The sequence below is a fragment of the Eumetopias jubatus genome, unplaced genomic scaffold, assembly GCF_037043125.1.
Source record: "Eumetopias jubatus isolate StellerSeaLion01/CBP00866 unplaced genomic scaffold, mEumJub1_p1.0 scaffold_10, whole genome shotgun sequence".
Lineage (NCBI taxonomy): Eukaryota > Metazoa > Chordata > Mammalia > Carnivora > Otariidae > Eumetopias > Eumetopias jubatus.
The window spans coordinates 60,698,185-60,724,725 of record NW_028274816.1 but is presented as its reverse complement, the minus strand read 5'-3'; the positions used below and the strand labels follow the sequence as shown (position 1 = coordinate 60,724,725).

General features: G+C 42.7%; 2 pseudogenes; one reads left to right on the top strand and one right to left on the bottom strand.

Moving 5' to 3' along the window:
• Positions 1-12,148: 12,148 nt before the first annotated feature.
• Positions 12,149-12,909, bottom strand: LOC114201819 (KRAB domain-containing protein 5 pseudogene; annotated as a pseudogene).
• Positions 12,910-17,765: 4,856 nt separating this feature from the next.
• Positions 17,766-18,276, top strand: LOC114201818 (nuclear transcription factor Y subunit beta pseudogene; annotated as a pseudogene).
• Positions 18,277-26,541: the final 8,265 nt, after the last annotated feature.

The window sequence follows — 26,541 nt, the reverse complement described above, 5'->3', positions numbered from 1 at the left end:
TTCTCCAATCAATAGGTTGAACTAGAAAATTAAGGCCATTCTGTGGCTCTTCATGAGTAGGTACAAAAGTTGGAAGTCACATCCCACTGCTGAGCATAGCCTCTACTCCTGCCCCTCCAGGAAGACTGAACAAAGACCCTAGGCAACCACAGAGCTTCTTATAGGCCTATGGGGAGAGAGCCAACCCAGCAGTGTTGCCGTAGGGTTGAGTATAACATCTGACTCTCTCTGACCAGGGAACTTGAACAGTGAATCCAGGCAGTCTCAGAGCCTAGCCAATGGTACTGCCCAGCAACAGAGAATGTCCTTCAGTCCTGCCAAATGCCAAATCCGAATATCACCTCTGGCCCCAGCTAACCGCGGAGTTGCCAGCATAGGTTTGGAAACACAGGGAACCACAGTGTCAATGGACATGTATCTGGTGGTCTGTAATCTTAGAGAATAAAATTACATCCAAAATGATTGTGGGGCACCTAGGTGGCTCAGTCGTTAGGCATCTGCCTTTGGCTCAGGTCACGATCCCAGGGTCCTGGGATCGAGCCCAGCATCAGGTTCCCTGCTCAGTGGGGAAGTATGCTTCTCCCTCTCCCTCTGCCCCTCCCCAAGCTGATGCTTGTGTGCGCGCTCTCTCTCTCTCTCGTGCTCACTTGCAAATAAAATAAAATCTTTAAAAAAAAATTGTAGGAGGTGCCTGGGTGGCTCAGTCATTAAGCGTCTGCCTTCGGCTCAGGTCATGATCCCAGAGTCCTGGGATCGAGCCCCGAATCGGGCTCCTTGCTCCACGGGAAGCCTGCTTCTCCCTCTCCCACTCCCCCTTCTTCTGTTCTCTCTCTTGCTGTGTCTCTCTCTCTCAAATAAAATCTTTAAAAAAGATTGCAAATATTTTAAACCAGAAGCTGCCATGTCCCTGGGGTAACTGTAGAAGAAATTACAGTTGGCCACCTTCAGATGACAGAATAAAACCTCTCAAACTTGCCTTCATTCCATTTCAGTAAAGGAAGAGGTACAGATACAAGAGTGAGAAATTCAGGGTGCCTGGGTGGCTCAGTTGGTTAAGCGACTGCCTTCGGCTCAGGTCATGATCCTGGAGTCCCAGGATCGAGTCCCGCATCGGGCTCCCCACTCAGCAGGGAGTCTGCTTCTCCCTCTGACCCTCCCCTGTCTCATGCTCTCTATATCATTCCCTCTCTCAAATAAATAAAATCTTTTAAAAAAAAAGTGAGAAATTTTGCAGAAGTCCAATGAAAAATGGACCAGACAGATCATTCCAGTTATCAAATTTTCCAAGGTTCAATATTCACATTCACGTAGAGAGGACTCGGCATGATTGTGGACTCTCTTTTTGTGAAAAATAAAATCCAACATATTCACTAGAGTCTGACATGTTCCTTTGCATAAAATGTACAATGTATGTTCCACAATTATTAATGCTTTATCCACTGTAATGTAGTTAATGTTCTTGATTCAACGTGCTGGTGCTAATACTATTGTCCTTTTATGGACAGAAAAGTTTTAGATAAAAGAGAGTTTAGTGAGCCTCTCAATATTGGTAGAGTCAGTATTTAAATATGGATACCCTAAAAGTCAACACGGGGCAGCCATGTCAAATGCCCTTCCAGAAGGTGACCTGTGTTTAGATTCTCTTTCCTCTTTAAAACTCAGTGATTCACCCAGAAGTCTTCACACAGAACAGATTCCATGAACTAAGACTTCTAACTGAAAATTCCAGGCCACATTACACATAGCCTGAGTGGCTTTCTGGTTGACTACTCTAAACACACAGGAAAGGCCCAGCAATGAGTCCACTTTCACACGTGGAGAACCAAGACTATATACCTGTGTATCTGACTACATTTTGATAAGGCTGATACCTTATGAAGAACACAACTATAAATGTGTCCTCAGATATTGGTTCTCAACATCCGCTCCCTAGACAGGCACCTGAGATTGGGTAAGAAAGGTTAGTTGGGGGGCTGTACCCCAGAACTACTGACATGGTAATGTGGGGATAGGCACAACAATCCAAGATTTACAGATCCTCCAGTTGACTCTGACTCAGGCTAAACTTGACAGCCTCTGCAGGAACTGTGTCACGGTCAATCCTGAGTTATCGAGACAGAACTCACTCTTAGAAACCCTCTAGGCTTGGGGGGGTGCCTGGGTGGCTCAGTCATTAAGCGTCTGCCTTCGGCTCAGGTCATGATCCCAGGGTTCTGGGATCGAGCCCCGCATCGGGCTCCCTGCTCGGCGGGAAGCCTGCTTCTCCTTCTCCCACTCCCCCTGCTTGTGTTCCGTCTCTCGCTGTCTCTGTCAAATAAAATCTTAAAAAAACCCTCTATGCTTGTGGCCATGTTACTGTTGTGGCATACAAACAACATACACAACACACATTTTCTTTATTCATAAATGAATCTAACAAAATCTGTCTTCCTCCTCTTCCTTCTCTCCTCTCTCTCTACCCTCTTTGAGCTCACAGAGATCACCCCAAATACACGTTAGGTCACAATCCTGAATGCAAGCAATCCAAATTTATGTTAATTAGAACAGGGGTGTGTGGGTGGCTCTGTTGGTTAAACAGCTCAAGTCATGATCTCGGGGTCCTGGGGTCAAGCCCTGATCTGGGCTCTCAGCTCAGCCAGTAGTATGCTTCAGGATATTCTCTTTCCCCCTGCCCCTGCACCTACTCACTTGCTCTGCTCTAAAATAAATCTTAAAAAATAAAGTGGGTCTCCTGGGTGCTCTATTGGTTAAGCATCCAACTATAAGTTTCTATTCAGGTCATGATCCAAGGGTTGTGAGTATAATCACAATGCCTGGGGGTGGACAATACCAGAGAATAGAAATAGAAAAATCAGGATACCCTAGGGTGTCTAACCTATTTTATAAGACCCGAGTGTGTACCTGCTCCTTGTGTACATAACAGAAAATATACATTGTCTTTTCTATATTTACACATCAACTTTTTCATTATATAGCTGACCACAAAGGGTACTGAGAAATGAATTCTCTTCAACTGATGCAATGTTAAATATGACTGTAACATGCTAACCAACTTAATTTCATCAGTTTCTACAACTGATGAAATCCTCTTTCCTCTCAGGAGTATAGGGACTGCATGGGCTGTTAAACAACATAGGGACAGCTAGCCCAAAAATTGGGTAGGCTGTTTAGAGCAGAAATGGTCCCTGTGGTGAGAGATGACCTGCTTCTCAACCACTGCCTTGCACATAGAGCACAGGACTAGACTCATCATGGAGCTGAGTGGAAGTGAGGGAGGGCCCTGCCAACCTCAGGTCAGCTTCCTTGGAAGGTCACCCATCCGTACTGGGACAGACCTAAGTTGGGGTTATATTCCTGGGATACCAATGCTTGCTGGTTCTGACTAGTAATGTCCAACAGCGTTCTTCATCTTCAACATCTACTCTGTCATGGGACATCTTCAAGCTATGCACACAATATTTAAATCATCCAATACCCCCCTCTATACATCACTCCATGAATCTGGGCCTGGAAAAGTACAGTTATCTCTGTCATCGAACAGCAACTGGTCCTCAGGAGAACCAGAGAATTAATTAAACCATGAGAAAAGCATCTGACTTCCCAGAAAAGCACAATTCCCAAGAATGCATCTCTGTCACATTTGCTCATCACAAGTAGCTTCCTAAGGCCTTGCAGTGACCAAAGAACTTCCCCACATTTCAAGAGTTCTCCATATTTGGTTTTCGTAGGATTTATCTTCCTCTCGAACTGTGTCGTCATCATGTTTTATCTGTCCTCACAACTCTCAAAGTGCCAAGTACCTAAATTAATCCTGGGGCCCATTGATGGAGTTTGCCTATGCTTCCAATGAAGCGGTGACAATATTGTATTTAAATCTCAATTATGGCCTCAAATGATCCTGTTACCAACCATTTACCATTGAATTTGAAAATTCCAAGCTACTCCTAAGGCTCTACAAGGGCCTATAAGGCTTAGACGGGAGGGGGAGAGCAGTGACAATGGGGTCTCCAAAACACAGGAAGGAAGGTCAGTTTTGATACCTACATCACGGCAGTGGAGATGAAGAGACAGAAGAACTGGAGAGGATTTTGAAAAACAGATAAAATTTATCTTTCTAGATTCAGAGTCAATAGTGTAGCCTTGGACAGGGGTCCTCTCCCCAGTGAAGAATTCATGCCAATGCTTCGGCTTAGACATGTTTCATCTCTTACCTCGTGCTGCATCATCACTCCTAATAGAGTATTGATTTCTTCCTGAGGTATAACATCTACTCAGCAGCAGAATACACATTCTTCTTGAGTATACATGGAACATTCTCCAGAATAGTTTACATACAGGGTCAAAAATTGGGTCTTGAATGGTACAGAAAGTTTGAGATTATTCCATTTTTCAGACCACATTGCTTTAAATTTAAACTCAATCACAAGAGAAAATTTGGAAGGAAAACAAACAAATGGAGGTTAAGGAGAATCCTACTCAAGAATGAATGGGTCAGGGGCGCCTGGGTGGCTCAGTCGTTAAGCGTCTGCCTCTGGCTCAGGTCATGACCCCTGGGTCCTGGGATCGAGCCCCGCATCAGGCTCCCTGCTCGGCAGGAAGCCTGCTTCTCCCTCTCCCACTCCCCCTGCTTGTGTTCCTGCTCTCACTATCTGTCAAATAAATAAAATCTTAAAAAAAAAAAAAAAAGAGGGTGCCTGGGTGGCTCAGTTGGTTGAGCGACTGCCTTCGGCTCGGGTCATGATCCTGGAATCCCGGGATCGAGTCCCGCATCGGGCTCCCTGCTCGGCAGGGAGTCTGCTTCTCCCTCTGACCCTCTTCCCTCTCGTGCTCTCTGTCTCTCATTCTCTCTCTCAAATAAATAAATAAAATCTTTAAAAAAAAAAAAAAAGAATGGGTCAAACAGGAAATTAAATTAGAATTTAAAATATATATGGAAACAAATGAAAATGAAAACACGACTGTTCAGGACATTTGGGATGCAGCAAAGGCAGTCTTAAGAGGGAAGTATATAGCAATACAGGCCTTTCTCAAGAAAAAGACAAATCTCAAATACATAATCTAACCTTCCATCTAAAGGAGCTGAAAAAAACAAAACAAAACAAAACAGCAAATAAAGCCTAAATCCAGCAGAAAAGAAATAAAGATTAGAGCAGAAATCAATGATATAGAAATAAAAAACCAACCAACAGAACAGATCAACAAATCTAAGAGCTGGATCTTTGAAGGAATTAATAAATAAGGATTAATAAACCAAACCCCTAGCAGGAATTTATAAGACTGATAAAGCAAACCCCTAGCAGACTTACCAGAAAGAGCAGACAGGACCCAAATAAAATCATGAATGAAAAATGAGAGATCACAACCAATACTGAAGAAATACAAACAGTTGTAACAAAATATTGTGAGTAATCATACACCAACAAATTAGGAAATCTGGAAGAAAGATGGATGCATTCCTCGAAAAATCTAACCTACCCAAACTGAAGCAGGAAGAAATAGAAACTTGAGTAGACACATAATCAGCAAAGAAATTGAAGCAGTAGTCAACAATCTCCCAACAAACAAGAATCCAGGGCTGGATGACCTCACAGTAGAATTCTATCAAACAATTCAAGGAGAATTAATACCTATTCTCCTGAAACTGTTTCAAAAAGTAGTTGTGGAAAGAAAAACTTACAAACTCATTCTATGAGGTATTATCCTGTTTCCAAAACCAGACAAAGACCCCAAAGGAGAATTACAGACCAATATCCCTGATGAACACAGATGCAAAAACCTCTCACCCAGATACTGACAATAGGATCCAAAAGTGCATTGAAAGGATTATTCAGGGCGCCTGGGTGGCTCAGTTGGTTAAGCCGCTGCCTTCGGCTCAGGTCATGATCCCAGGGTCCTGGGATCGAGCCCCACATCGGGCTCCCTGCTCATGCAGGAAGCCTGCTTCTCCCTCTGCCTGCCGCTCCCCCTGCTTGTGCTCTCTCCCTCTATCTCTGTGTGTCAAATAAATAAATAAAATCTTAAAAAAAAAAAAGATTATTCACCAGGACCAAGTGGGATTTATTCCTGGGCTGTAAGGGTGGTTCAACATCCACAAATCAATGTGATAAGCCACATCAATAAAAGGACAAGAAACATATGATCCTATCAATAAAGAAAAAGCATGTGACAAAATACAGCATCTTTTCTTGATAACTCTCTGCAGTGTAAGGATAGAAGGAACATAACTTGACATCCTAAAGGACATATATGAAAAACCCACAGCTAATATCATTCTCAATGCAGAAAAATTGAGAGCCTTTCCCCTAAGGTGGGGATGTCCACCCTCACCACTGATGTTCAGTATAGTCCTGGAAGTCCTAACCTGAGCAATCAGACAGTAAAAAATAAAATGTATCCAAATCAGCAAAGAAGTAGTTAAACTCTCACTCTTCACGGACGACATGATACTCTATATAGAAACCTCAAAAGACTCCACACAGGGGTGCCTGGGTGGCTCAGTCGGTTAAGCGTCTCCCTTCAGCTCGGGTCATGATCCCGGGGTCCTGGGATCAAGCCCCACACTGGGTTCCCTGCTGGGCAGGAAGCCTGCTTCTCCCTCTCCCACTCCCCCTGCTTCTGTTCCCTCCCTCGCTGTGTCTCTGTCAAATAAATAAATAAAATCTTAAAAAAAAAAAAAAGACTCCACCCAAAAATTGACAGAAGTGATACAGTATTCAGCAAAGTTGCTGGATATAAAAATCAATGCATAAGTCGGTTGCATTGCTATACACTAACAAGGCAAAGGAAAGAGAAATCAAGGAATTGATCTCATTTATAATTGCACCAAAAACCATAAGATACCTAGGAATAAACCTAACCAAAGAGGGAAAGGATCTGTACTCTGAAAACTATAGAACACTTAGGAAAGAAATTGAGAAGGACGGACACACACACACACACACGCACGCGATAAATGGAAAAACATTTCATGCTCATAGGTTGGGAGCACAATATTGTTAAAATATCTATGCTACCCAAAGCAATCTACACATTGAGTGCAATCCCTATCAAACTGCCATCAGCATTTTTCACACTGGAAGAAATAATCCTAAAATATGTATGGAAACAGACTCCAAATATCCAAAGTAATGATGAAAAGGAAAACCAAAGCTGGAAGCATCAAAATTTCTGACTTCAAGTTGTATCACAAAGCTATAATCATCAAGACAGTATGGTACTGTCACAAAAACAGATCCATAGATCAATCGAACAGAATAGAGAGCTCAGAAATGGACCCTCAACTCTATGGTCAACTAATCTTCAACAAAGCAGGAAAGAACATCTAATGGAAATCGGACAACGTCCTCAAAAAAAATGGTGTTGGGAAAATTGGACAGCCACATCTAGAAGAATGAAACCAAGCCATTTTCTTACACCATACAAAAAGATAAACTCAAAATGGATCAAAGACCTAAATGTGAGACAAGAATCCATCAAAATCCTAGAGGAGAACACAGGCAGTAAACTCTGTGACCTTGGCCACAGCAACTTCTTGCTAGACATGTCTCCAAAAGCAAAGGAAACCAAAGCAAAAATGAACTATTAGGACTTCATCAAGATAAAAAACCTTTTGGGGCGCCTGGGTGGCTCAGTCATTAAGTGTATGCCTTCAGCTCAGGTCATGATCCCAGGGATAGAGCCTCGCATCGGGCTCCCTGCTCAGTGGGGAGCCTGCTTCTCCCTCTCCCACTCCCCCTGCTTGTGTTCCCTCTCTCACTCGCTCTGTCAAATAAATAAATAAAATCTTAAAAAAAAAAAAAACGACAAAAACCTTTTGCAAAGGAAACAGTCAACAAAACCAAAGACCAGATGTCCATCGACAGATGAATGGATAAAGATGTGGTGTTTGTGTGTGTATATTTGGATATATACATATTTAATGGAATATATATACACATCAGGGAGACAAAGTTTGTGACACTCCCTCCCTGACACTCCATGGCAACACTGTGAGAAAACTCTTACCTCTCCTCAAAAGAGAAACAAATGAGTGACCTGTATGTTCAGTGATCTCACTACTTTGCTGCTGCCTGAGGACATGTTTCTGTCATGCAGGACATGGAAGGAGGAAGGAATGACAGCACCCTCTGGATGCAGTGCGGTGGCTGCTCAGACCAAAGGTGAGCATTTGTTCGACCAACGGAGAGACTACTACAGAGATGAAGACAAACAGAGAGAGGAAGGTGTCATGGACTCTAAAAAGTAACTACACTTTGAAAACTGGGAAATCACAAATTTTCAGACATGACAAATGCCCAGAACATGTGGGGGAGGTCCCCGAATTGCTATTTGTGTTGATCTGTACAAAGCGAGTCCATAATCCTGGGCCCAGAGGCTGCTTTTTTTTAAATTCCCAAGTGTCAACAAAAGATAATAAGGCGGGCGCCTGGGTGGCTCAGTTGGTTAAGCAACTGCCTTCGGCTCAGGTCATGATCCTGGAGTCCCAGGATCGAGTCCCACATCGGGCTCCCTGCTCGGCGGGGAGTCTGCTTCTCCCTCTGACCCTCTTCCCTCTCATGCTATCTCTCATTCTCTCTCTCAAATAAATAAATAATCTTTAAAAAAAAAAAAGATAATAAGGCATGCAAAGAACCAGGAAAACATGTTCTAGTCAGAGGAATGAAATAAATGTCCAATACTGGCTCTAAATTAATTAAGAACTACTGATTGCCTGATGAAGAATTCAAATAACCATCATAAAGGTGCTTATGGAGGAAGAAGAAAAACAGGTAACAATGTTATCAGGAAAAGTATGCAGGACCCAAATGTAAATCCCAAGAAACAGACAATAAAACAAACCATCAACCAGAAATTGGGAGCTGAAGAGTACAATTACTGAAGTTAAAAACACACCAATGGGTCACCCACAGACTTGATCAAGCAGAAGAAATATTCAGACAACTTAAAGACCTATTTTTTTGTTATTGTTTTGTTTTGTTTTTAAAGACCCCTTGTTTTAAATTATCTGCTGAGAGGACCAAAGAAAAATGTGGAACAGGAGAGAGTCTAGGAACTCCTGGGACACCAAGTGGTCCCATATGTACATTAAGGGGACCCCAAAAGGAGAGGAAAGTGAAATGGGGCAGAGGGCTTACATGAAGATCTAAGGGCTTGTATTTCCCACGAATGTGGAAAGAACAAATTCAACAAGCTCAGGAAATTCAGGGTGGGGTAAATGTCTAGACATCAACACAGTGACACCTTATAATTAACCTATGAAAAATCAAAGGTGAAAAGAGAATTTTGAGACCAGATGACAAAAGCAACTCATCTTATACAAGAGAGCTCCTATAAGATTAGTAGTGGGATTCACGGCAGACCTGATCGGAAGAACTGCATGGGACAGTGTATTCAAACACTGAAAGATCAAAATATCCACCACGAGTACTCTATCTGGGAAAACTGTTTTCCGTGAAGGTAGAAATGAAGATCTTCCCACATAGAAACCCCTCTAAGTTTATCAGGAGACTTGTCTTACACAAAATGTTAAAGGAAGCACTTCTAGTTGAAATAAAAGGATTCTAAACAGAAACTAAAACCACAGGACAACATAAAGCTCTCTGGTAAATATAAATATTTCCACAATTATAGAAACCCGTAGTGTTGTAATGAGGTAGCACAGGTTGCTCATATTTCTACCTCAAGACAAATTAAAAATCAAAGCATAAAAAATCATAAATGTAGATAATAAAGTACACAACATAAAAGAATTTGTGATATCAGAAACAAGGTATGTGCAGGAATGGAGATAAGTGGACTAAGTTTGGATGCAATTGAGACCATCAAAGTGTTTTTTTTATACCTTTCAGTTTCATTTTGAAAGCACAATGAAAATATGTACAGAAGACACAAAAGTGCCTGAGAATGGTATCAAAACATGTCAGGGGTATAACACCACAACTAAGGATAAACTGTACCTGAACTTGATACACAGGTAGGAAGTGTTTCAAAATTACTTGCAATTCAAAAGTGTCTTTCATGCAAGGAGAATAAAAATCCACCAGTAAATAGATGATGAAATTATTTCTATTATTATGACAACACATGTAGGCATGATACAACATACACTGACCACTAACCAATGAAAGAAATACACAAGATGAGTCACAAAGTATGTATGGGTAATAATGATACAAATACATAATGTTCTTGGCAAAGGGCATAAAGCTGATTCATATTTGAGGTAAACTCGCATTGTCTTAAAATCTGCTGAGTTAAAAATTGTCATCCTATACCAAAATACACAGTATATAAGGAAACCAGAAGTAACTACTGTTGTGGAGAGTCCCAGACAAAAGGAAGCACATGATTATGGGATTGCAAAACCAGAGTAAGACCAAATTTAACCCAAATTTCTACATAAAAAAAAAAAAACATGAATTATTTAGTAAGAGAACTACTATGTAACTATAATTTTAAACTGTGACTATGTATGCAAGAAAAACAAGCATTTGAATTACTGGCATGTCTTCACTGACAAATTTTAAATTATATTCATTAAAATCCACCAGAAGAAGGTCTAATGATAATCTTACAAATAAGTGCTTAAGAGTGCCTGGGTGGCTCAGTTGGTTAAGCGACTGCCTTCGGCTCAGGTCCTGATCCTGGAGTCCCGGGATCGAGTTCCGCATCGGGCTCCCTGCTCAGCAGCGAGTCTGCTCCTCCCTCTGACCCTCCCCCCTCTTGTGCTCTCTCTCTCTCAAATAAATAAAAAATAAAATCTTTAAAAAAACAAACAGGCGCTTAAAAGACTTGAAAAATGTATCATGTCATTAATATATTCCTCCTCTTACCCAGAATGCAAGGTATAATTCATTCCTTAGAGCCAAGCAAACAAATCCTTTCATTTCTATTTTTTTAAATATTTCATTTTTTTGACAGAGCACACAAGCAGGGGGAGTGGCAGAGGGAGTGGGAGAAGCAGGCTCCCCAGTGAGCAGGAATCAGACTTGGGGCTCAATCTGAGAACCCTTAGATCAAGACCTGAGGGTGAAGGCAGATGCTTAACTGAGCCACCCAGGCACCCCAATCTGTTTATTTCTAAATAAACACCAACAATGTAAATATACTGACAACTTTATAAAAAGTAAGTATTTGGGATGACACTCAGATACATTCTGAGGAAAGCAGAAGAAAAAATGCATGATTACTTTTTAGTGAAGTAAAATTTATGAACAAATTTTTTCCTTAAATATGGGGGTTTAACTAATTACCTCACTTCTTATAAAGCACAGGCCCACCATGTTCTATCAGAACTTTTGAGCTAAAAGAAAAAAAAGATGAGAGGACTCTCGCGTACAACTATTTAGAAAATGAAAACACATAGTAAAAAGTCACAGGAACTTCACACAAGACAGAATTATGAACTGATGCAATTTTAGTAAGGTAACAATTGAGACTTTATTAAAGGCTACAAATTCTGAGGTCTAAATGTTCTAGCTCCCCAATGGCATTCATTTAGGTAGGAATTCTATGTTATTTCAACATTGAGGAATGGAACACAGAGTGGAAATTTCTATATTAGCTAATATGAAAAAAAAAAACTTTTGAAGGGAAATAAAGCATTCGATTTTCTCATTTTAGGGAGGTGCTTTGTTATCTGATGAGGTTACTGAGTCTCAGTTATGCTCAGTTAAGATTAAAGTCTCCAAAACATTGGAAAGCATAAACCAGAAAACATGTAATATCTGTCTCCAGTGTTCCCGGATTTCTACACCAAACCTCAATATGTCCACCACAACCCTGACACATTTCTCAGATGAGGGGAAACACAACTTGCAAAGGGCTAAACAGAAAGATCCTCAGAAATAAGGAGATTTCTGCAGGGCCCTCAAAGCAATGGAAAAGCTCTCGGATTATGGAGGCCCTCCCACAACAGGGGGAGTCCCCTGGCCCTCCCTGTGGTTGTGATGGACCACCAGTGAAGCTGAAGCAGAATCCTTAGAGGATGTAAGAGCGTGATAATGTTGGATAGCAGGTGTCCCTCGGTGAGAGGGAGAGGTAACACTAGGCTTCTAAACTAATTTCCATTCAGAGAGCTACTCAAACCACAGTTTAAGGTCTATCATTTTCCTTTGCATTTGGACCTTGCCTCTGTCATCTGCCTCATTCATTCCCGCCTACCTGGATGGAGGGATATGGTCTCCTTTCTCATCACATCCCAAGGCTCCCTCTTTGGTTCTGAAAAGGAGACCAAGTCTGGCTTTTACATAATGAGACCGATTTGTCTCAAATTTCCTCAAAAAGGAAAAGAGTACTGCTGGGGATTCTAACTTTTAATTACGATTTTGCTCAGGAGAGAAGAGAGGACACTGTAAAATCGAGAACATGTTTTCCCAAATGCTGTTGAAAGCAGCCCCTTTACAATAAGGGGGGATTTCCAATGTTCACATCCCGAGCTCCACTTCCAAGTATTAGACACAATAATAAGGAGTGCAAGTTGGAGAAGATGTGGGCAGTACCACTTTATGCCCCTTAGTGTTTAGAACTGCCAGTAATCTACAGAAGTGATGCTGTTACCTTAAGGAAGGGAAACTAAAGCAGAAAAGGAAACATCACAAAGTTTTTTCTCTACATCTGCAAACCCCTACTTATTTCCCTTTCTGCCTGGATCTGAATTCCAACCATTCAAAGAGGAATCTTGCAAGAGACAGTCTTCACAGGAAGGAAGAAAACCCAGAGTGGTGTTTAGGAAGTCTGGAAGGAGTCGCCCAAGAAGAGAAGGTTTCCATAGTTCTCTAACATCACATCCCTGTACAGTTCCCGCTGAGTGTGGGTCAGGCATCCCCACTCCTCCTGGGAGAACTCCATGGCCACATCCCTGAATGTCAGCAGTGCCTGCAATAAACACCACAGTGACCAAGTGGCCATTGATAGAGTTCATAATGGTCCCTAAGGTGAAAGGAGGAGTTAATGTCACCAGCTAGACCCATGACCTTGACCTTCCCTGGTTACCTGCTTGTACCCTCAGACCTTTGTCCCACATCTTACTTAACATCTTCTTTCCACCTTATCTTTTGCTTCTGGCAAAGCACCTCATGGGCAGTCTCCTGTCAGGAAAACAAAAACTATCCAACAAAAGTAATGACTGTCATGAGGAAGAGCTTGGCCTTTCCCAGTTTGAGCTTAACCCCCGACTCAAACCTAAGCAGATGGACCAGGGAGTAAGTTACCCATGGAGTGATTTACAGGTCCCTTTATCTCATTATAGTTTAAAATCTCCACCTGAGGAGCAGCACAAACCTCATTTAGGTAAAACACAAAGCATGTAGAGGAGGGTTTTCTTGAGGTACTTGTGACACCTTATGCCCAGCTCTACATAAGATGACAAGGATCCATTTTCTAAATATCTACCCTAGAGGCGCCTGGGTGGCTCAGTCATTAAGCGTCTGCCTTCGGCTCAGGTCATGATCCTGGGGTCCTGGGATCGAGCCCCGCATCGGGCTCCCTGCTCGACGGGAAGCCTGCTTCTCCCTCTCCCACTCCCCCTGCTTGTGTTCCCTCTCTCGCTGTGTACCTATCACATAAATAAATAAAATCTTAAAAATAAAAATCTACCCTAACCCCAAATAAAAAGAAATCATTCTCCCTTGCTCTGCGTCTCTACTTTGGAAGTTATTTCCTGTTATCTCCTTATTTGCTGCAAATCCAATTTCTGTTGTGTGACAACCCCTACCCAGTATAGTTCTGTAACTCACCAAGCAGTGAACTCATGTTAGTTCAGTTATACCAGGACAACTAGTTCTGGCTTAGGTGAATTTCCTACTTTACACAGTAAGATAATTTTTAACACAGTAATATGCTCTAATGTATTCCCTAAACTTGAGGTGAGAGAGTGTCATATGATCCACAAAACCAGGATAAATACTGTGTGTTTATTCAAAATAACTTGTCAAATGAAGAAATCAACTCATGCATACACATTTTTGACTACTGTGTTTACATCATACAGAAGTTGTGTCTACTTCTTAGGTGGAATGTTTTAGTGGGTTACAAATGTATTCATCAAAAAAATTTTTTTAAAGATTTATTCATGTGAGGGCGCCTGGGTGGCTCAGTTGGTTAAGCGACTGCCTTCGGCTCAGGTCATGATCCTGGAGTCCCGGGATCAAGTCCTGCATCGGGCTCCCTGCTCGGCAGGGTGTCTGCTTCTCCCTCTGACCCTCCCCCCCCTCATGCGCTTTCTCTCTCTCTCATTCTCTCTCAAAAATAAATAAATAAATCTTTAAAAAAAAGATTTATGCATTTGAGACAGATACTGAGAAAGAGAGAGCATGAGCAATGGAGAGGCAGAGGGAGAAGCAGGCTCCCCACCAAGCCAGGAGCCAGACATGGGGCTCAATCCCAGGACCCTGGGGCCATGACCCAAGCCAAAGGCAGACGCCTAACCGACTGAGCCATCCAGGCGCCCCTGTACTCATCAAATTCTGATATGAATTAGAATTTCAAAACAGTGCATTGGCATCTTGTGAAAATGCAGATTCGGTTCAGGAGTACTGCCATGGGATCAGAGTCTGCATTTCTAACAAGGCAGTAGCCTATGGGCCAAGGGTTTTGAATAAGAAAGTTTTGAATAAGAAAGAGGTAGGACTCCAAGGCAAGAATTCTTGGAGGATTTGGGACAGGCAAAAAATGCTTTCATTTTTATATCGGTTTTTATCTTTTGAGAGAGAGAGAGAGAGCTTGAGGGGGACAGTGGTTACAGAGGGAGCGGGATAAGCAGACTCCCCCCTGAGCAGGGAGCCCAACACAGGGCTCTAGCCCAGGACCCTGGGACCATGACCAAGCTGAAGGCAGACACTTAACCGACTAAAACACCCAGGTGCTCCCTGAATGGGTTTTATAGCCATTATAGATTCTACCGGAATAGCAAGAAAGCCAACAACAATCCTTTCTCACCATTTCCTAGTTACCCAAGACCATCTAACAGTTGTTCATAAATTAATGGGTATGAATAATAAAAATCTTAGAACACACACATTCTTCTTCTATTTTTATGGGAATATTTTGTCAAACATCCAGTAACATGGAAGGGATCAGGTTTTCCCCCAGGTTGTGTGAGCTAGAGTCGATCTAAAATGACACACAGGTCAATATAGAGAGGACTCTAAAGCAGTGTTCATAGCAGGTGTCAAACCTGAGAAGAGTGTTGGAAACAAGAAGGGATCCACGCAACACTCATCTACCTTTTTACATTCATGCGCACATCCATACATTCAGAAAGTAGTTAATATACACATTAAAAGTGATGGGGCAGAAAATTGTCATGGTAACTACTAGGCAACATTTTCAATGCCATGACCCTAATAAATCTCTTTGTGGATGATAATGCTTCTGTCTTTTATTCACACGATCAACACACATAGAATGACAGAAATGAAACAGCTTATTTCTGAGTCTACTATGATGAGGGCTAGAAGCAAAAAAATGTTCACCTGCAACCCAGAAGGCTGACCTATAGTCTCCATAGTTCTAGAACCATTAATTAAGGGCAAACTGCTACATTCTCAATGGATCCCTTGACTGCCTGTACATCTCACCAATAGTTAATATTGAACTAAGTGCCTGAGAAATCTTGCAAATGTAGTTTTACAAGTACAAATTCCAGGAGATACTTAAGATCTTATACTCCTTGCACACCCCCTCCCCAGTGAACACTAAGTATCGAACCAGGAGCTTCATGCAGCCCAAGTGCAGCAATTTCTACCCATGGATCCTGTGCTACTCAAATGAACGAACTTTTACCAGACAAGCTTTCAAGAATTCTTTCTTGGCTATTTTAATCCATGATCCCTCAACATAGTATTTCGCTGAAAAGTTTTGTTTCAATTATCATTCCCGCTCTATTATATCTCGGGATTTTAAAACACTCGCAATGTTAATTATGTGATTGTTTTCTTTTTCTGAAAACACAAAGAAGTAAATAGAAGTGTATGTCCGTGACATGAGCATGGAGAAAAGAAAAACCTAATGGGCCAGAGGGCTGACTGACAGAACCACCACTCCCAGAAGTCAAATATATCAACCACACAAAGGTGAGAGCTCTCCTCGTCCGGTGCAAACTGATGGGATGTAGGACAGGAGCCAATGGTCAAGAAAGAATTCCTGAGATGTTTTTGATGTGAAATGTTGGGGTTCAGGAGTGAATGATGAAGAAAGAATCATTGAGATGTCTCTGGTGCAGAAAACATGGTATTATTAAACACAGGGATAGGACCTGTGGGAAGAAAGAGCTGTACCGGGTTTGTGAGCAGTGAGGGATGATATGCTTTCAAGTGGGGAGGGGGTGAGGGAAAAACTGAAGTCTCTAATGAATTTGGAAGCAATGTTTCCAGGATCTTGAAGGACTAACTACTGCCTAGTAAAACCTTAGTCATGGAACCTTCAGATCTCTCTCAGTGGGCCATATGCTTAGGGGATGATTACCAACATATATTTGGGGGGTAGAGAAAAAGAAAGTTTCCCAAGGGGTTATCCTATGTTAAAGAGAGTTTACAGGATCCTGGAGGTCTGGCTAATCTCAAACTAAGGTTGCTTTTTGCCTCCAGCAAAACATTAACATTGCCACCGTTGTGGATTCCTCGAGGAATGTCACACTGTGCCTGTCTCAAGAATTTATCAATGGGCTGCAAGTAAAAGGAAATTTAAATTTTATCCATACTTCTTGATTTTGTTCTCCTCCTCAGAAACAAGAAAGGGGCGTCTGGGTGGCTCAGTCAGTTAACTGTCTGCCTTCGGCTCAGATCATGATCCCAGGGCTCTGGGATGGAGCCCCACATCTGACTCCCTGGTCACCCTCCACCACTGAGCATTTGCTCTCTTTATCAAATAATAAATGTAATCTTTAAAAAAGGAAAAGAGCCCCGGGGGGTGGGGGGATGGGTTAGCCTGGTGATGGATACTAAAGAGGGCACGTTCTGCGTGGAGCACTGGGTGTTATGCACAAACAATGAATCATGGAACACTACCTCAAAAACTAATGATGTATGGTGATTAACAACAATAAAAAATTTTAAAAAAAAAGGAAAAGAGCCTGGCGCCCGCCCCCTCCCCAGTGCTGCCATGGCCGGGGCCACTACCCGCTCTCCTGCGGCAGGGACGGCCGGGGAGCCGGCGCGGGGCCATTTTGTGCGGCCCAGCCGAGGGGTGGCGGGACGCGGGCGAGGCCCCCTCCTGCTCGCCTGAGGCCGAGGAGGGGGCGACGGGACACCGTAGGGCCCCCTCTCGGCGGTGCCCCAGCCTGCTCCATTTTGTGCGGAGAGCCGGGCGGGGGACACTGGCCCAGACCCAGTCCCGACCCTGCGCCCTTAGCCGGGGTGCTGCGCAGAGCTCCCCCTCCCCGGGGGGGGGGGCAGCCCCATCCTGACCGCTGGCAGGGGGCGTGGCAGGACCGGGCAGCTCTGTCTGCGCGGGTGGCCCGGGAGGGTGGGTGGCTGGCAGGAGTTGGGCGTGGGCCCGGGGCCTGGGCAGGCGAGTCGGGGGATGCACGCCAGGGTTGGCCGGCCGCCCATCCGGGCGGTGGGGCCAGGGGCCAGCCCGCGTACCTGCAGCGGGAGGAACGAGCGGATTTGTTTTCCCGGCGGTCTGGCTTACACGTAAAGAATGCATCCATCTGGCGGCTTGCGGTCCCTGGACTTGCCTCAAAAGTTGAAGTTGGGCGAAGATTAGACCCCCTTTTAGAAAGGTGTTCCTGAACACCACTGACAACACGGTTCTGACAGTATTTCATGACAATGGATGGCGACAGTGCTCCAACTAGGCATCTCTGCAGACCACATCGGAGGAAGCCACCATGTGATGCAGCCTCGTGATGATACCGAGGACGGCATGAATGATCATGAAGACATTTACAAATGGTTCAAAAAGAAAGAGGCTGTGTTCAACAACGTGTGAGTTCATCAGCTTTCTAACATCTGAAGCAAGTGAAAAATGCCATCAAGAGGAACGGAGGACAAAGAAGATACTCTCTTTGCCGTGCTGACCTTAGGCTTTGACAGCTATGTCGAACCTCTAAAATCATGCCTTCAGAATTTGAGAGAGGCTCTGAAAGGAGAGAAAGGAATTCGGGGAAGAGTCACAACTACAGATGGACTAAGTGAAGAGCTTAGAGGAGGCATTTACTAACCGGTTACCAGCTGGCTTAATAACTGCAGAGGGTCAACAACAAAGTGTTATGGTTCATACAAGGTCATATCAACAGACTTCTGGTGTTTAACAGATTCAATTTTCAGGATCTGAAGAAACGGTGGCATGGGGAGTGGAGAGAAGCAAAGGAGTCTGTACGATTCTGGAAACAGACATTAGAAAGTGACTGGGAGGGGCGCCTGGGGGCTCAGTCGTTAAGGGTCCGCCTTCGGCTCAGGTCATGATCCCGGGGTCCTGGGATCGAGCCCCGATCGGGCTCCCTGCTCCGCGGGAAGCCTGCTTCTCCCTCTCCCACTCCCCCTGCTTGTGTTCCCTCTCCCGCTGTTAAAAAAATAAATAAAATCTTTAAAAAAAAAAGTGACTAGGGAAATGATGTTTCTTTGTATATTAAACAGATGTAGCATTCCTAATGCTTGACTAACTGAGGTGTTAATTCTGACCTGAGAATCTTTTTTCATGAATGATTTTAAAGAAAAATTTGGATTTTAAATATTTTATTTATTTGACAGAGACATAGCGAGAGCAGGAACCCAAGCAGGGGGAGTGGGAGAAGAAGCAGGCTTCCTGCTGAGCAGGGAGCCCGATGTGGGACTCGATCCCAGGACCCTGGGATCGTGACCTGAGCCGAAGGCAGACACTTAACGACTGAGCCACCCAGGCACCCCAGAAAAATTTGGATTTTAAAGGTATTAAAATATTTGTTTTGTACGAGTTGCTCTGTAGGACTTCTGTATTCATTGTATATTGTAATTTATTACTGTCAGAGATTTGTACAGTTTATTTTCATGTTGAATCATGTTACTTTTGTAATTCAAGTAAACTGCTGTAATTCATGGTATTTGCCTTTTTAATAAAATATAAGGGTAGAGGGGCACCTGGGTGGCTGAGTCATTAAGGGTCCCTGCTCAGCGGGAAGCCTGCTTCTCCCTCTCCCACTCCCCCTGCTTGTGTTCCCTTTCTCACTGTGTCTCTGGCCAAATAAAATCTTTAAAAAAAATATATAAGGATAGAGTTCGGGGAGAGAGAAAATGAGTAAGAAACAGAGAAAGAGGGAAAGAGAAGAAAAGGAAAAAACTCCAAGCAAAAGAAACTCAGGAGTAAGAACTTTCCATTTGAAATGTGATAGTTTCTGCATATTGCTCAGTACATCTAAGGTCCATACAAATGTAAGAGGGAAAATATGAACACTACAGGGGAGGAATCTTGCAGAGAGAACCAAGGCAATGAAAGAAATTCACATCAGGTGTATGGAAACAAATGTTATCAGTGTTTACAGCACACCGAAGGACAAACTATCACTGGCATTTTCTTGTGGTCTGAAAACAGTAATTCAGAATAGAAATGTAATTATGAAAATACAGCAGATATAAACACAGTTCAATGACATGTAGTTTCTGTGGAAAGTAATGGAGAAAGGGCCCACAGAGACCCCTTGGCTGAGTCCAGACAGGCCCATCAGGGGACCCACCTCACAATGGCCCTAGGCCCTAACCAATGGGCTACTGACAACCAGGGACAGTGACCAAAAAAGGGAAAATTCCCTAAGTCCCCATAACTCACCTTCCCCCTTCACACACAGCCCCCTCCCCTCCCCTGCTACTGTCTCCTTGCAGACAGCCTCTCTGCTGTCCTGCATGCTGCTCTCTTGGAGCAATCAACTTCTAAGAACTGTGTTCTGCCTCAGGTGAATTCTTTCCAGTGCCCACTTAACTGGCTTCCACCCAATCATCGACCCACATTTGGGGTCCCCATCTGACTCTCAAGAGACACCATATTTAGACACCAGTTTCCATGTACTGTTAATACCTAGTATCTATTTTTACTTAAATTTCTATTTTTATTTAAAGAATTATTTATATTTTAGAAGGAGGGCGGGAGGGGCAGAAGTAGAGGGAGAGAATCTCAGAATCCCCTCTGAGCAGGGAACCAAAAGTGGGGCTCCCTCTAGGACCCTGAGATCATGACCTGAGCTGAAATCAAAGGTCCAATGTTTAACCGACTGAGCCACCCAGGCGAAACTCTAGTGTATTTTACATAGAACATCTTTTTCACATTATAAAGAGCAAGACTCCAACCCCCTCCCTCTTTTTTTAATCTGAGAAACTTCTGAGTTACTCTGGATGTTATATCCATCATTTTTATTTGTGCGTTTTCTTACTCCTGGGCTACACAGACCTGATAAAGCATCCAGACGCGCCCTAAATTAGAAATGTTCCCCTCACCACCCCCATCCCAGATATCCTAGGACCAGATCCCATCAGCAAAAGGAATCTTGGACTCAATACCTTCCCCTCTGGATCTGTCACCAAAGGAATATTTTCAATACATGCCGTACTTCAATTCAAAGTGACAACTGCTGATGGCCTTTTGGAACCAAGGATGCAAAGAAGGGAGAGAACACTCTGGGATATAGAAGTGTTCTAAAGACCTAGCCTGTAGTATCACTTCTGAAAATGAATACTACAATCATGAAAACATGTGCCAGAAACTTCAGAACCAGAGGAATCAACATTTGCAATTTCTAAATGCAAGTAATTTCAGGAGAAAAACATGACACAGCCTCTGACGTAGGACACCAGGCTTACCTGAGAGCTGGCTATTTCTTCTTATACTTTGTCCTCTGGATTTCTTTCTCACAAGATATTTGTCGAGAAATCACAGCTCCATCAGGAAAAAAAATGCCCCTAAAGCCACCAACAGAATCTCTTCAACTGTAAACTGTTCACCTGAAGGCAGGACCCTGAAATTCAGATAGACCCAAAATCCCAGTCCTTTGCATCAGGAGCTTTTCAGAAACTGTGAGTTCCTACTTGAAGACCAGTCCCTGACTTTTCCTTCCCTACTTTCGGTGGGGGGCTCCCCTCCCAAAACACCCACAAATTCAGGTACAGCATAGGCACCGTGTGCTACACGGACCTGACCCTCCCAGACTCACGTAGCAGAGACCCTATTACCTCTCCTTGAGGCAAAACCTGCTCTCAACTCTCATAAAATAACCTGAAGCACTCCTGCTTAACCCTGGCCTCACTTAGAATCACCTGGAGCCCTTAATGAACACACTTGTTTTAACCCAAACCAATGGAAAGAATCTGAGGGGGAGGGTAGCAGATGTGATCCTTTCTGAAACTCCACACGTGATCCTATTGAGAAGCATCTGGGGAGGTGACCAGGCAAAGCACGGTAACCAGGGCTGTGGTTGTGAGCAGATTTAGATCCATGCCTTCTCCACTTACCAGAGTTTCTGGGATGACACATTCTCCCTCTCTGCTACACAGAGGGAGATAGCTTACAAGTGGAGCTTTCCCTTATAAATGCAAATGTCTCTTTCAAAAGTAAACACAGGATTTCAGAGCTTTTCCTTTATCTGGTGTTTCTTTAAAACACCAGCCTGAAATAATCCTTAGACCAAAGAGACACATTTTAGGGTGACAAAAAGCTCCCCTTCTATAGGTAAATGTTTCTATCTGCCACACATTTTTTCCAAACTGTACTTTTTACATTCCCATCAGAGATATGAGAATTTTTTTTAAAGACTTTATTTGATAGATACACACAGCGAGAGAGGGAACACAAGCAGGGGGAGGGGGAGAGGGAGAAGCAGGCTTCCCGCGGAGCAGGGAGCCCGATGCGGGGCTCGATCCCAGGACCCTGGGATCATGACCTGAGCCGAAGGCAGACGCTTAACGACTGAGCCACCCAGGCGCCCCCGATATGAGAATTCTAATTCCTCAACATTCTCACTGGAAACTGGTGTTATCCTTTTTATTTTAGTCATTCCAGAAAATATTGAGTGGTTTCTCATTGTAAAATATGAAGTGGTCTTCCTATACTTGTCCTGGTGACTGAAATGGAAACCACTTAAAAGAGTCAAGTGGAGGCGCGCCTGGGTGGCTCAGTCCTTAAGCGTCTGCCTTCGGCTCAGGTCATGATCCCGGGGTCCTGGGATCGAGCCCCACATCAGGCTCCCTGCTCAGCGGGAGGCCTGCTTCTCCCTCTCCCACTCCCCCTGCTTGTGTTCCCTCTCTCACTGTGTCTGTGTCAAATAAATAAATAAAATCTTAAAAAAAAAAAATCAAGTGGAACAAAAGTCAAATGGCTGCATTAATCCTTCAGTGAGACTCCATTTCAAAGATTAAGGAGTGCACATACCTACCTGATGAGTACTGAGTGAGGTATAGAACTGTGGAATCACTATATTCTACACCTGAAGCCAAAAACACTTTGTGTTAACTACAATGAAAATAAATCATTAAAAAGTCGGAGAACCTGGGGGGCAGGGTTAGATTGGCAGCTGACTCCTGATGGGGCTGAGGTCAAGATCTCAGGGTTGTTAGGGGCCCCGGGATCGGCTCTGGCCCCAGTGTGGGGTCTGCCTAAAACTGCCGCTCCCCTCCCCGAGCACTACCAGTAACAGGTGCACTTTCTCTCATAACAATTTTCAAAAGGCAATTGTTCTATTTTAAGGGTACGAAATCTAGAATTAAACGGTCATAAACCAAAAAGAAAAAATTAAAAACTTTGTTTCAGGGACTATATATATCAAAAAGTTAGCATGGAGAACACTAGGAGGGAAAAAGTGAAATAACTCAAGTATGGTGCCTTCAGTTTGCAGGGGGAGAAATAAGGCATCTGATTGGGAAGACCTCTCGGTAAAAACCTCGGCATGTGAAGACACCAGAGAAATGTCTTGTTACTTGGTTTGAGTTTCATCATAAACTCCTTTTGGTGAGGACTGGTCTTCTTCTGGTGTTAATGGGTCACACAATCTGAGCAGCTTTGTGGTTCTCCTGTGCCTGTGTAGTTCCAGTTGTTTTTTGGCTGGCAATGGCAATGGATGTTTCTGATCTACCTCCCAATTTGCAGCCCAACTACCTGCATGTTAAAAAAAAATCACTTGAGATTCAGTTATGACTCTACTAAAAGGTGATTTTCTTTTGGAATACTGCAAGGCCACAATACATTTTAGTATCAGAAGCACAGATTGCAGGCCTGTGGCACAGACGCATCTGCCTCTTAGAATTTTCAAACTCTTCACAATGCGGTCCATTTAAATGCTTGATGCATTCTTGCAATGAGATTCTAAATGAATCCAAACACAAAAAGGACATTAGCTCCTCTCACTAGAGGGTGGCAGAGTCAACGTCAGCACCCAGCAGCCATCTCACAGGAATTCCCATTCGGGACACACATAATTTGGGCGTTCCATCAGGGGAAGCAGAGAATAATCAGCCACATAGCATGCTGAACACTTTGAATTTAGCCAGGCTAACTCCAGAGAAAACCAAGACAGGAAATACAGTAAGATGACTCTAATTAGCACGTTCATGCAGAGTTGAAACATATGATGGCATAAACATTACAAATAGTCACTGAGAGTTTCTCAGTTTGGGAGGAATCAGGAAGGGAAGAAAAGATAAATATTTCTATTTGTTTGCAAAGGTATATTTTGTGCAACTGCTGCCAGTCAGTCCACCAAAAAGTTTCAATCTGTAAAACACAAAATACTTTTTAAGGTTTTTCTTTACATTCCACTTAATTAACAAAGTAATATTTGATTTAGGTGTACAATAGTGATTGTACAATTCCATATAACATTCCATGCTCATCACAGAGGCAGTCCTTAACACCCACTTATTTAATGCCTCCACCTACCCATGTTCACTCCGGCAACGATCAGGTTCTCTAAAGTTAAAGAGTCTGTTTCTTGGTTTGCTTCTCCATTTCTTTTTTCTTTCCCGTTGGTCACTTTTTTGGTTTTTGAATTCCAAACATGAGTGAAATCATACAATACTTCTCTTTCTCTGATTTATTTTACTTGGCAGAATACTCTCTAGCTCCATCTATGTTGTGGCATGTTGTGGCAAATGGAAAGATTTCATTCCTTTTAGGGTGTTAAATATTCCTTTTTAGATAGAGAGATGATAGATTTCTTTATTCATTGAGGAGTCAATGAACACTTGGGCTAGACTGTTTGAAGCAGTGTACTTCAAGTGTATACTTCATAGACACATCGAAACACCACCTCAATGCATAAAGTGGGGCACATACTTTAATTTGGGGCCACAGTGCAATGCTTTAGAGTCCCAAGGCTAAGTCCAGAATATACCATTCCAGCTAAAACAGGTTTAGGGAAGTTCTGTGGGAGTCTTCTCTAAGGGACACAGAGGGAAAGCATTGGGAGAAAGGAGAGATGGTGGCTCACAAGGACAGATTGCCGATGTGATACCAGAAGTTCCATTAACTCGTGACTCTGCAGCGTGTTGTCTCGGGAATGCACTAGTCAGAAGGGCTCCTGTCAGTGCAAGGCCCCTGCAAAACTACTGGCTACACAAAATGGATGCCAAGTAGCAGTATCATGGAGTATGTGAGCTAGAACATCAACAATACCTCTTATATGGAAGAGGTATATACCAAAATCTCCATATACCACATACCTCTGTAATATACCCGTAATAATATCATAGTATTCACGAAGAGGAGAAAATCGTATGATGGACTAGGGGAAAAATAATCACACGTCATTTAAACGTTCAGACCACCAAGGAAATGGATTCCTAGGTATATTATTCTACTCCATTACCAAACAGGTGATTGATTCCATCCGCCACCCTCAACCCTCAACGAGACAGGTTAACACTGGAAGTAGGATAACATGTCATTCATTACACACCCATGTCAGTATGTTAAAAACCAGTATCTCTTCTTTTTTAAGATTTTATTTATTTATTTAACAGAGAGAGAGAGATTTTAGGGGCAGGAACACAAGCAGTGGGAGCAGGAGAGGGAGAAGCAGGACTCCTGCCAAGAAGGGAGCCCCATGTGGAGCTCGATCCCAGGGCCGTGACCCGAGCCGAAGGCAGACGCCCAATGACTGAGCCACCCAAGCGCCCCAAAACCAGTATGTTTATTATTGTTCCCTCTCTCTGTGTCAATGTCAAATAAATTCAAACAAAAACAAAAACAAAACCAGTTATGTTTTCTTAATGAAAATATATTAATTTCACACATAGACTAAGTTATGCATTTCAAATCCACTCTATTATCACCAATACAAAAACACACTTGAAAAAGCAGTCAAGTGCTGTTAGAAAAATGTGGGAGTACCTATTTCCAAAAATTTCAACACTGAGGTAAATTCTTAAGAAAGCTGTAGGTACAACAGTTTGGCATTGTAGGGAAGAGTTAACTCTCCTCTTGGGGTTTCCGTCAGGATTTCTTCATTTCAACCACATCAGCTCATACTCTCTAACGATTGCACTTAATGAATAAAGACTGGGAGTTTACTGGACTGACACCTCTTTTTCCTGAAAGAACAATTAGTAAAACCGTGTATTTCTAATCCTGAGGAAGTTCCTTAGTTTTAATATATAGAGAAGTATTCTGAACACCTATTTCCTGGTATCTTACGTCAATGTTATAACCGTAAGCATCTCCATTGAGATATACTTCGTATGTTGTATATTAATTACCCCGTCCTTCATCTGCCATGGAAAATTAGGTATGCATGAGTCCCACCTAATGCAGCAGGGCATCTATTATCTTTGATGTAGCAACAATCAGCCACGTGGCCGTACACACCCAATGGAATAAAAGAATTTTCTGAAGTGATTTCAGAGTAAAATACATTAATATTGTTAGTCACAAATCTCAAATAGGGTTGATGAAAAAATAAACATATATTGAAATTATACATATGTAAAAGTCCATCCACTAAATCTTTCAAAACATAAAAGCATATACATTTTCTAAGTGTTTGATTTTTTTCCTTATAACCATTTTCATACAGAGTAATGTCTGAGTAGAATGACTAATGTATTCCTTTTACTTGATTTCTGTGACATTTATTGGCATTTGATGTTCAATTAAATATTTTTCTAAACATTGATATCTTTCAATTTACTTTCTCTAATTTACTCTCTGGTATTTCCTCCAGTATATATTAAAATGAAGGTCTTTCCACATTTCTAATGTTCCAAGGGCTTGTATCTATGATGCATTTTGTGATAATTAAGAACTGACCTCCAGAAAAGGCTTGTCCATTTTCTTTACATTTTACAGTTTTGCTCCTCTGTGATAACTATGATGTTAGGTAAGTTGGGAGGTCCAGTGAAAGGTTGGATTTTATATTTGTATAGTTACTCTCCCATATAAAATCTCTGATATGGAATAAGGGAGGAGCAGTCCTCGACCATTTTCTCACATTCCTTATATTTGTAGATTCCTCTCCAGTATGAATTCTGTGATGTCCAGTAAGGGTTGTTTGCCTGCTAAAGGCTTTGGCACATTCTATTCATTTCTCGGGTACCTTTCTTTCCAGTATGAATTCTATATTTAGTAAGGTGTGCATGCTGGTCAAAG